Here is a 12,284-nt window from a genome sequence, read left to right on the forward strand (position 1 = left end):
AGGAAGAAAACAAGCAAAAGATCTATGTAGGTAGAAAAACTTGAAAATAAATCACAATTACAGTTTTAGGCCTTGTCTTTGTTTGATGTTTTATTACTCAATAATGTACATGACTGTATTATTCTCTTGCTACAATTTAGTAAAATATGTTTCAGTTGCATGTAGTAGGTGATAATAAAAACTGATCGGAAGATAGAATACCATGATACCTAAAAAAAGGCCATATCGAATTTGGTATTGCATATGATCAGAAACCTATTATTTTAATCCATCATCAATAATCATCCATAGATCTCTTCCTACTGTGAGGTGATGGGAGACTAGAAGTTCTGAGGTGGTGGGGAGGAAATGACTTATCAGAAAGCTCTGAACAAGCAGAGCAGGCGAAAGGACTAGCTTATCTCCTCTCTCTCCAGACCCATGCTCTTCCCAACTCACTGTAAAATAAACATGGCTAAAGTGGATCAAGAGTAGTAATAGCAGATGGATGCTAGTTTATGTAGCAGCTGTTGTTCTGTTTATGCAGCAGTTATTCTACTCCTCTAAGTAATAGAGCATGTCCTCTACCCAGAGGCATTAAGTAGAAGCTAAATGGGATTAGACCAAAAAATAACACTTTTTCTCCTTTGTGAATTGCTGGGGAGAAAAAAACTCTCAAGCACAAAGGATAATCAGATTCGAAGATTAGGAATTTGGGAGAAGTTATATAAATTATTAACCATAAGTAATAAAATCCATCTCTCTTTACTTTTCAGACAACAAAACCACTATCAAATTCCCTGTCAACAACAAGTATGTACAATGAAATTCACTGATAAAGCAACATATTATGGATAATTTCTAATGTTACTAGAGAAAAATGTGTGAATCAGCAACGAGCAAAATCATCTGTTGACATTAGTCAGTTTCCCTCTTTGCCTTTCTCACTTCTGTGACTTTCACTCTCAGTTAATCTGGAATTCTGCAAAGGTCTAATGTTATTGTTAAAAGAGGTCGAAAGTTACTGTTATTGGCACTTTGGGCAGGGGGGCGCAGGAGGGTAGACTGGGGGAGGCTTAGGAGGTTTAGACATCATGAGAAATGCATCAACTATCACAATCCCACTCCACAGTAGGAAGTCGGTAAAGGAAAGGGAGATGCCTTTGTAGACTAGCATCTGGCCAAGAGCTGAGCATCCTGCCCCTCAGGCAAGTGAGCAGGACGCATAGACCTGTCTCTTCATTTTCCTGGGACTAAGAAGAATCTTAGGTTGGCTACTCCATCCAAAGGAGGGGCCTGGTCACCTGCAAGCTGCAACTTGGACTAGACAAAGATAAGAGGGTGAATAGATGAGCCCCCAGCTGTGGGGCTAGACAGAGGAATCATGAACCAGAGAGGAGTTTAGGGGAGTAGCGCACTCACACGTTCCTCCACACACACACCTGCTCATTTCAAAGAACATGCAACAGTCACAAAGACCTAGACATACTGGCATCAAAAGGATATTTCTTGGTTCAATAGTATAGTGAAATTAAGGTGAAAAATCATATTCTCCTTATCACACTTCACTTCATTGTAAACTTTAGGAATGCCCCTATTTTATATATCAAGGTTGGAAATGCTTCTTCTCAGCTGCCCTAGGAGTAATAATGTAAGTCTGCTGTACATTATCTCTGGTAATAATAAAATAATAGCTATTGAAATTCTTAGCTCATGTGTATTGGAACAGATTTAGATCAAGAAGGTAAGTAACTTACTTATTAGTGCTTAGATGTCATTATTAGAAGTGTTTGATTTAGGACATACTTATATAAAACAAGTGGTTTTCAACCATATGCTGTCAATCCCAAAATATGTTTTTCAAACTCAATAGCCATTTTCTAGTTTGAGCACTAGATGAGAAACATGCAGTAAGAGAAATAGATTGTGGTGATGTTTACATGACATTGTAAGTGTACTTAATGTCACTGCACTGTATACACTTTAAAATGGTAAATTTTATATTATGTGTACTTTATCACAATAAAAAATGCATTAAGAGATTTGGGAATTGGAGTGGAATAAAATGGCTTTTCCGTGAAATGGCCCTCAAGTCTTTTCTAATGAGTCAGGAGAAACTATACTATATACAAGGTGTTAACTTTTCTTTGAATGTTGGCCTAAAACTGAACAACCTGGGAGCTAACTTTGGAGATAATCGGGAGGCAACAACCACATTCTAAGGACTCTGTTGCTTGAATGCCAGGATATCAGGCAATGCATAGCCAGAATGCCAGGTGTCCAGCCTTTGCTGCCACTGACTTGTCCCTACAGCCTTGAGAAACATAATTCCTGTGGAAGGTGCACACTCTTGGTCTAGCTGTCTTGAGGGTGTCAACAACTTAAATACAATTTTCTTATAGGCAAGAGGATTTTTATGCCCCCAAGATATATCTGCAATAAGCAGAAGCACATAAGTAGGAGTGGAGTTTTACAGGTACACTTTGCGTGTGCCCCTGGCCCATTCTAACCTGTGACAGTGATAGTCGTTCAAGTCTGGTCCCTGGGTTTATACTTCAGCTCATACTGAAGGAGGCCCCAACTTCCCCCTACTGCTCAGCCTTCTGGTTCTTTCAGCCCCAGTTCTAGCTCAGCCCTTTTTTTCTACCTAAATTAATACATTTCTTTACTTCGTGAGCTGTCCTCTGCCTCCCTATCCAAGACAGTTTGCACTGATAATCTTTTGTTGGATCCAGAGCCTGTTCATTCACCCTAAATCATCAGTGCTAATCGTTGCACCATAAAACCTTAACAAGTAGCTGCAGTCGTTTGCATATATAAACACAGTTCCTTGACAGAGGAGGGCAGTAACAGGAAGGCACAGAGCCCGTAGGCTGACCCCTCCATTGTGGGGCTTTACTTCTCACAGTCACCTTCTAGCTAAACAGATGCCCAGGTTAAAAGGAGACTATCTCCATGAAGACACATAAATGTTTAGACTGCAAAATTGTTTCATGAAATAGTTTGTTAGAGGTAATCTGGTTTGTATTTTTTTTAATTTAACAAACTATATTTATTTGAATCAGTATGTACAAAATATTGTCATTTCAACATATTTTCAATAGGACAAAAAATCATTAATGAAATAGTCTATATTCATTTTTTTCTTTTTTGTACTAATCTTAGAAATCTGGTGGGTGTTTTGTACTTAGAGCACATCCCAGTTTGGACCAGCCACATTTCAACTGCTCAGTGGCAACAGGAGGTTCATGGCCCCAAACTGGACAACCCAGGTTTAGGGATGCATGCTCAGGTGATTAAGCTGTAAAACAACAGAAGATATTCCTTTAAAGTCAGGATGCAGACTTCTTTTGGGGGGGTTGGCTTGTAGTGGGGACGAGGTACAGGGAGGGGTTTCTGCAAGGCTGATGCCAGCCGATTTGATAACCCAGGTGTGATCATAAGATCAAGGATGCTTACTTTATAATGATTCATTAATCTATACCTTTGTGTGCTTTTGAGTATCTGTGGTTTATTTATTTATTTTTATTTTGGTATCACTAATGTACAATTACTTTAACAACATTATGGTTACTAGACTCCCCCTATTATCAAGTCCCCTCCACATACCCCATTACAGTCACTGTCCATCAGTGTAATAAGATGCTATAGTATCATTACTTGTCTTCTCTGTGTTACACTGCCTTTCCCGTGTCCCCCCCCCGCCCACCCCACATTATCTGTGCTGATCGTAATGCCCCTTTTTCCCCTGTATCCCTCCTTTCCCACCCATCCTCCCCAGTCCCTTTCCCTTTGGCAACTCTTAGTCCATTCTTGGGTTCTGTGAGTCTGCTGCTGTTTTGTTCCTTCAGTTTTTTCTTTGTTCTTATACTCCACAGATGAGTTAAATCGTTTGATACTTGTCTTTCTCCAGCTGGCTTTGGTTTGTATTTTTAAGAAATATTGCTTGGATCATAAGCACAGTCATACTTCTTACCAGAGCATTTGTTTTTTATGAGCCTAGATACCCATTTGGCTGTTCTGTTCTGTTTTCTTTTGTTTTCTTAACCAAGAATCCATTTATCCTCAGCAATAATGCTGAAAATAAAAGTTACAAGGGATTTTGAATCAAAGGGAGTCTTATTCAAAGAATAGATTGTAAGTAGATAGAATATACCCACTTGAAATTAATCTGATGCTCTAAATAGATCCTTGCCTATGTTCTCTCTATACCCCATGGCTGGCTTTGAGCTATGCATTGTTTTATTTATTTATTTATTTTTATTTTTATTAAGGTATGAAGGATTCACATGAAAAAACAATGTGGTTGCTTCATTTACCCATATTATCAAGTCCCCACCCACACCCCAATGCAGTCACTGTCCATCAGTGTAGTAAGATGCTACAGATCCACTATGTGCCTTCTCTGTGCTACACTGTTCTCCCTATGATCCCCCACACCATGTGTTCTAAACATAATACCCCTCATTCCCCTTCTCCCTCCTTCCTCACCCGCCCCCCACACCTCTCCCCTTTGGTAACCACTAGTTCATTCTTGCAGTCTCTGAGTCTGATGCTGTTTTCTTCGTTCAGTTTTGCTTCATTGTTATACTCCACAAATGAGGGAAATCATCTGGCATTTGTCTTTCTCCACCTGGCTTATTTCACTGACCATAATGTCCTCCAGCTCTATCCATGTTGTTGCAAATGGTAGGATTTGTTTCTTATGGCAGAATAGTATTCCATTGAGTATATGTACCACTTCTTCTTTATCCATTCATCTACTGATGGACACTTAGGTTGCTTCCATATATTGGCTATTGTAAAAAGTGCTGCGATAAACAAAGGGGTGCATGTATCTTTTTGAATCTGCAAAGGTGTATTCTTTGGGTAAATTCCAAGGAGTGGGATTCTCGGGTCAAATGGTATTTCTATTTTTAGTTTTTTGAGGAACCTCCATACTGCTTACCACAATGGTTGAACTAGCTTACATTTCCCACCAGCAGTGTAGGAGGGTTCCCCTTTCTCCACATCCTCACCAGCATTTGTTTTCCTACTTTTTCCGATGCTGGCCATCCTTACCGGTGTGAGGTGATATCTCATTGTGGTTTTACTTTGCATTTCTCTGATGAATAGTGATGTAGAGCATCTTTTCATGTGTCTGTTGGCCATCTGAATTTCTTCTTTGGAGTACTGTCTCTTCATATCCTCTGCCCATTTGTTAATTGGGTTATTTGCTTTTTGGGTGTTGAGGCGTGTACGTTCTGTATATATTTTGGATGTTAACCCCTTGTCGGATATGTCATTTACAAATATATTGTCCCATTGTGTAGGATGCCTTTTTCTTCTGTTGATGGTGTCCTTTGCCGTACAGAAACTCTTTATTTTGATGTAGTCCCATGAGTTCACTTTTGCTTTTGTTTCCCTTGCTCGTGGAGATGTGTTCAGGAAGAAGTTGCTCATGCTTATATTCAGGAGATATTTGCGTATGTTGTCTTCTAAGAGTTTTATGGTTTCATGACTTACATTCAAGTCTTTAATCCATTTCGAGTTTACTTTTCTGTATGGGATTAAACAATAATCCAGTTTCATTCTCTTGCATGTAGCTGTCCAGTTTTGCCAACACGAGCTGTTGAAGAGGCTGTCATTTCCCCATTGTATATCCATGTCTCCTTTATCGTACCTTAATTGACCGTATATGTTTGGGTGAATATCTGAACTCTATATTCTGTTCCACTGGTCTGGGGTCTGTTGTGCCAGTTCCAAATTGTCTTGATTACTGTGGCATCGTAGTAGAGCTTGAAGTTGGGGAGCATGATGCCCCCAGCTTTATTCTTCCTTCTCAGGATCGCTTTAGCTATTCAGGGTCTTTTGTGGTTCCATATCAATTTTAGAACTATTTGTTCCAGTTCATTGAAGAATGCACTGTTGGTACTTTGATAGGGATTGCATTGAATCTGTAGATTGCTTTGGGCAGGATGGCCATTTTGACAACATTACTTCTTCCTAGCCAAGAGCATGGGATGAATTTCCATTTATTAGTGTCCTCTTTAATTTCTCTTAAGAGTGTCTTGTAGTTTTCAGGGTATAGGGCTTTCACTTCCTTGGTTAGGTTCATTCCCAGGTATTTTATTCTTTTAGATGCAATTGCAAATGGAATTGTTTTCCTGATTTCTCTTTCTGCTAGTTCATCATTAATGTACAGGAATGCAACAGATTTCTGGGTATTAATTTTGTATCCTACAACTTTCCTGAATTCAGATATTATTTATAGTACTTTTGGAGTGGAGTCTTTAGGGTTTTTTGGGTACAATATCATGTCATCTACAAATAGTCATAGTTTGACTTATTCCTTACCAATCTCGGTGCCTTGTATTTCTTGTCTGATTGCTGTGGCTAGGACCTCCAGCACTATGTTGCATAAAAGTGGGGAGAGTGGGCATCCTTGTCTTGTTCCAATCTTAAGTGAAAAGCTTTCAGCTTCTTGCTGTTAAGTATGATGTTGGCTGTGGGTTTGTCATATATGGCCTTTATTATGTTGAGATACTGCCCTCCTTACCCATTTGTTGAGAGTTTTTATCATGAATGGATGTTGAATTTTGTTGAATGTTTTTCAGCATCTATGGAGATGATCATGTGGTTTTTGTCCTTTTTGTTGATGTGGTGGATGATGTTGATGGATTTTCGAATGTTGTACCATCCTTGCAGCCCTGAGATGAATCACACTTGATCATGGTGTATGACCCTCTTGATGTATTTTTGAATTTGGTTTGCTAATATTTTGTTGAGTATTTTTGCATCTATGTTCATCAGAGATATTGGTCTGTCATTTTCTTTTTTGGGGGGTCTTTGCCTGGTTTTGGTATTAGAGTGATGCTGGCCTCATAGAATGAGTTTGGGAGTATTCCCTCCTCTTCTATTTTTTTGGAAAACTTTTAGGAGAATGGGTATTATGTCTTCTCTATATGTCTGATAAAATTCAGTGCTGAATCTGTCTGGCCCGCGGGTTTTGTTCTTGGGTAGTTTTTTGATTACCGATTCAATTTCGTTCCTGGTAATTTGTCTGTTTAGATTTTCTGTTTCTTCCTTGGTCAGTCTTGGAAGGTTGTATTTTTCTATGAAGCTGTCCATTTCTTCTAGATTTTCCAGCTTGTTAGCATATAGATTTTTATAGTATTCTCTAATAATTCTTTGTATTTCTCTGGTGTCCATTGTGATTTTTCTTTTCTCATTTCTGAATCTGTTTATGTGCATAGATTCCCTTTTTCTCTTAATAAGTCTGGCCAGGAGTTTATCTATGTTTATTTTCTCAAAGAACCAGCTCTTGGTTTCATTGATTTTTTTCTATTGTTTTATTCTTCTCAATTTAATTTATTTCTTCTCTGATCTTTATTATGTCCCTCCCTCTGGTGACTTTGGGCAGCATTTGTTCTTCTTTTTCCAGTTGCAGTAATTGTGACATTAGACTATTCATTTGGGATTGTTCTTCCTTCTTTAAATTGGTGTGGATTGCTATACACTTCCCTCTTACAACTGCCTTCACTGTGTCCCACAGACTTGGGGCATTGTGCTGTTGTCATTTGTCTCCATATATTGCTTTATCTCTGTTTTAATTTGGTCATTGATCCATTGATAATTTAGTATTTTGTTAAGCCTCCATGTGTTTGTGAGCCTTTTTGCTTTCTTTGTACAATTTATTTCTAGTTTTATACCTTTGTGATCTGAGAAATTCGTTGGTAGAACTTCAATCTTTTTTAATTTACTGAGACTCTTTTTGTGGCCTAGTATGTGCTCTGTGCTCTATTCTGCAAAGTGTTCCATGTGCACTTGAGAATTATGTGTATCCTAATGATTTTGGGTGTAAGAGTTCTATAGATGTCTGTTAGGTCCATCTGTTCTAGTGTGTTGTTCAGTGCCTCTGCATCCTTACTTATTTTCTGTCTGGTTGATCTGTCCTTTGGAGTGAGTGCTCTGTTGAAGTCTCCTAAAATGAATGCATTGCATTCTATTTCCTACTTTAATTCTGTTAGTATTTGTTTCACATCTGTGTTGGGTGCATATATATTTAGAATGGTTATATCCTCTTGTTAGACTGCCCCCTTTATCATTATGTAATCTCCTTTATCTCTTGTTACTTTCTTTGTTTTGAAGTCTATTTTGTCTTATACAAGTACTGCAATACCTGCTTTTTTCTCCCTATTGTTTGCATGAATATCTTTTTCCATCCCTTCACTTTTAGTCTGTGTATGTCTTTGGGTTTAAGGTGAGTTTCTTGTAAGCAGCATATAGATGGGTGTTGCTTTTTTTATCTATTCTCTTACTCTGTGTCTTTTGATTGGTGCATTCACTCCATTTATATTTATGGTGATTATCGATAGATATGTACTTACTGCCATTGCAGGCTTTGGATTCGTGGTTACCAAAGGTTCATGGGTAGTGTCTTTACTATCTACCCGTCTAACTTTAACTCACTTATTATGCTGCTATATACACACTCTGATGATTCTTTATTTCTCTCTCCCTTCTTATTCTTCCTCCTCCACTCTTTATATGTTAGGTGTTTTATTCTGTACTCTTTTGCATTTCCCTTGACTACGTTTGAGCTAGCTCATTTTATTTTTTACCTTTAGTTAGTATTTGGTTGAACTGCTTTCTTTGCTGTGATTTTATTTTCTCTGGTGACATCTATTTAGCCTTAGGAGTACTTCCATCCAGAGCAGTCCCTTTAAAATACCCTGTAGAGGTGGTTTGTGTGAGGCAAATTCTCTCAACATTTGCTTATCTGGAAATTATTTAATGTCTCCTTCAAATTTAAATGATAGTCTTCCTGGATACAGTATTCTTGGTTCAAGGCCCTTCTGTTTCATTGCATTGAATATATCATGCCATTCTCTTCTGGCCTGTAAGTTTTCTGTTGAGAAGTCTGATGATAGCCTGATGGGTTTTCCTTTGTAGGTGATCTTTTTTCTCTCTCTGGCTGCCTTTAATACCATGTCCTTGTCTTTGATTTTTGCCATTTTAATTATTATATGTCTTGGTGTTGTCCTCCTTCGTCCCTTCTGTTGGGAGATCTTTGGGCTTCCATAGTCTGAGAGACTATTTCCTTCCCCATATTGGGGAAGTTTTCAGCAGTTATTTCTTTGAAGACACTTTCTATCCCTTTTTCTCTCTTTTCTTCTTCTGCTACCCCTATTATGCAAATATTGTTCCGTTTGGATTGTTCACACAGTTCTCTTAATATTCTTTCATTCCTGGAGATCCTTTATCTCGCTCTGCCTCAGCTTGTCTGTATTCCTGTTCTATGATTTCTATTCCCTTAACAGTCTCTTGTACTTCATCCAGTCTGCTCTTAAGTCCTTCTATTGATTGTTTCATTTCTGTTATCTCCCTCCGGACTTCATCCCTTAGTTCTTGCATATTTCTCTGCTGTTCCATCAGCATGGTTATGACTTTTGTTTTGAATTCTTTTTCAGGAAGATTGGTTATATCTATCTCGCCAGGCCCTCTCTCTGGCCTTGTTTGGGTGATTTTTGACTGGACCAGCCTCTTCTGCCATTCCATGGTGATAGAAGTGATCGCTGGCAAGTGGCGTGTGTGGCAGCTGGGAAAACAACATCCCTTCCTCCTTGCTGTTCACCTTGCCCTTCTCTGCTTCCTGTGCCAGTTACCCACAAACAGTTAGCAGTCTTTGGGTTAATCCACTGAGCTGCCGTGTGTGGGGCAGCCCTCGGGATGGCCTAGGACACTTCCAGGGGTCGCAGAGTAGTGACGTATGTTCTCCTGTGAGAATGGTGCCCCTTCGTGACCTCCAGACTTTTCCCCGGCTTCCTCTGCATGTGCCGGGCAGCTGCATGCTGGCAGCAGCCTCTGGGTCTGTCCTGGTTAGCTGCATGCTGGGAGAAGACTTGTGTGGTTGCTGTGGTGGTCTGCTCCCTGGCTGCTCTGCAGCAGTGGCCAGTCAGCCAGTTTGCTTGCAGTGTTAGCACGGGGAAATGAATGGCAGGCTGCTTATCACCGTGAGGGTCTGCAGAGCTGTGTTACCACCCAGGGGGTTAGGGTGCCTGAAGTTCCTTAAGATTCCCAGCCTGCTGGGCTGAGTGTGCTGGGATGATTTTGTCCACCTGTTAAGCCCTTGTCCCTTTAAGACTTTTAAAGCACACGCTTTTCTTTTGTCCCTGGAACATCCAAAGAACTTTGTGATAACATGAAAGGCACAAACAACTTCTTCATTAAAAGGTTGCTTCTTTAATTATCAAGAAAGTTTCAAATTGTCCATTAGAAACAATTAGCCCAAAAGATTCATGTGCTGATCTCTTTGGTGACCTCTGGACATTGGTCAAATTGTTGAAAAATCACATGAGTATGCTATTAAAATGGAGCTTGATCTACCACAAGAGTTAAGTCAAGATTTAACTGAAGAGGAACTTCCAGTTAAAATAATTCCTCACCGTGGGAAACAACCAATCAATTTCAATCCAGACATTGTTGCAGACCACTTAGGAGTCATTTCTACAAAAACACAGCCTCTTAAGAAACGGCAGTTACACTGTTTAGCTAGAACTGGACACAGCATCAAAGCACTAAGAAGAGCATCAATAAGTGGGAGGGCTTACCCAACAGAGACACTTGTTGCAGGAAAGAGAAAAAAAGAGAAAGGCGTCTCATTGGATAATGCAGGACGACTGAATGTAATTGAGGTAAGTGCAAAAGGCAGTCGTGAAAAGAAATGAGCAGTTAGTGAGACTTGGTTGTCATTCTGTGATTTACTTCGTCAAGGAGGTCTTTGGGGATGCATTTGTAAAAATCTAGTCAGCTTTCTCTTGCCCAGCCCAGTAGAATTGGACACTGATTCATACAACTCCGCTTTAGTGGGACTTAACCATCAGTGGTGAGCTCCGTGTAAAGGTGGCAGGCTAGTTTCCATTAGCCAGACTAAACTGCCATTTCTTTCTTTTTTATGCTTATCTAACAAAAGGCCCATTTTTAAGAAACTTGTAATTGTGAAATAGTTTCAGACTCATAGAAACACTGCACAAAGTGTCCCCATATGCCTTTCACCCAGGTTCCCCTAAACCTCTGAACTATATAGTCATAGTACATCCCATATACAATTATTGAAACAAGGAACTTAACATTAATACAGTGCTATTAGCTGATCGGCCGACCTCTCAGATTCCGCCAATTGTCCCTTCCACTGTCCTTTTTCTGTAAAGTGCCATTTCTTAAAGAATGGAGATACAGAGAAATACCTTTAAAAGCAAACAGGACTGACTGGAATTGTGATTCTCATTTTGCAACTCAGAAGAAACACAATTTTTATAATCCTAACAGTTCTTTCTCATGGACACACATTATCATAGTACTGTCTGGTCCAAAAGGGCCAGCTAGAAAGTCAGCTAAACCAGCTTCTGTTAGAGATTGAAATCCTCAAACTTCAGACTCCACAGTAGTATTGTTTCTATGTAGCAACAATTGTCAACAAACATTAGACTGCAAGCTCATTAGAGAGTTCATTCCTTTCTTGTTATTTCACTTTAACTACTTAACACTTTCCCACTACCCCACACACTTACATCCTCAGGATGTACTCAGTTTCTTTTCTATTCTACCCTTCTAGACCCTGTTGTGTTTGTGCTGCTATATTTATGAACTAGTTTCCCTGCAGTCCCATATTTGGGCTCCTAATATACTTAAATAATGGGGACTTGAATGCCATAGCACTGTCCTTGGTACAATGTAACTATTGAAAAGTAGTTCTGTTTACTGATCTTAGGGCACCAGGGCATAGGGATGGTCTTGCCAGGAGATGGAGTTACACTGATCCAACCCCACATTCCATTTAATACCAAAGTCCCTCGATATAAATGAGCTTCTTGCACCAACAGTGTGCACTCCCACGAGGGATGTAGCTTGTGGCTTACAAACTGAGCAGAGTTCTACAGAACCCACCTGCCTGGAGCATAAGCCTAGGAGCTTGTTTTCCTTAGTATTTTCCAACCCATTGAACTAAGTCTCAGAGCTGGTGAATACATTGACAGGCACTTTTTTTAACCTTAAATACTGAGTTTGTCATAGACATTGATGAAATCTCCTTGGTCCTTAGTTTCTTAAACTAGAGATCAAGGTCCTTTCCAACTCTAAAATGTACTTTTCTCTCTGTGTTCTCAAAATTACATTAGTGTTTCCTCAGTAGTCTTCCTTAATATATATGTAGTTCCTTGGGCACAAGATCTGCATATGTAAACTGTACAATATTACCCCCAAGTCATTCTTCTATCATCTAGGCAAATATCTCTGGTTCGTCTTGGTGGCCTGATTTCTTCTTA

At 39.4% G+C, this 12,284-nt stretch overlaps 1 protein-coding gene across 10 annotated transcripts in view; it reads left to right on the forward strand.

Moving 5' to 3' along the window:
- The window catches only part of LOC118972139 (fibrous sheath-interacting protein 2-like), a 53,048-nt gene that overhangs the window by 21,393 nt on the left and 19,371 nt on the right, over positions 1-12,284 (forward strand). For 2 of the 10 annotated variants that reach the window (XR_012127278.1, XR_012127279.1), the window contains one exon: positions 756-3,091. The exons of 6 other annotated variants lie outside the window; for them this stretch is intronic. The gene's annotated coding sequence lies outside the window, so the exon portion shown is untranslated. Of the gene's footprint in view, positions 1-755; positions 3,092-10,593; positions 11,547-12,284 lie in introns of those variants that run through there. 2 more of the 10 variants (XR_012127275.1, XR_012127277.1) reach the window with 2 other exon arrangements.

This window comes from Manis javanica, chromosome X (genome assembly GCF_040802235.1).
Source record: "Manis javanica isolate MJ-LG chromosome X, MJ_LKY, whole genome shotgun sequence".
NCBI classification, from domain to species: domain Eukaryota; kingdom Metazoa; phylum Chordata; class Mammalia; order Pholidota; family Manidae; genus Manis; species Manis javanica.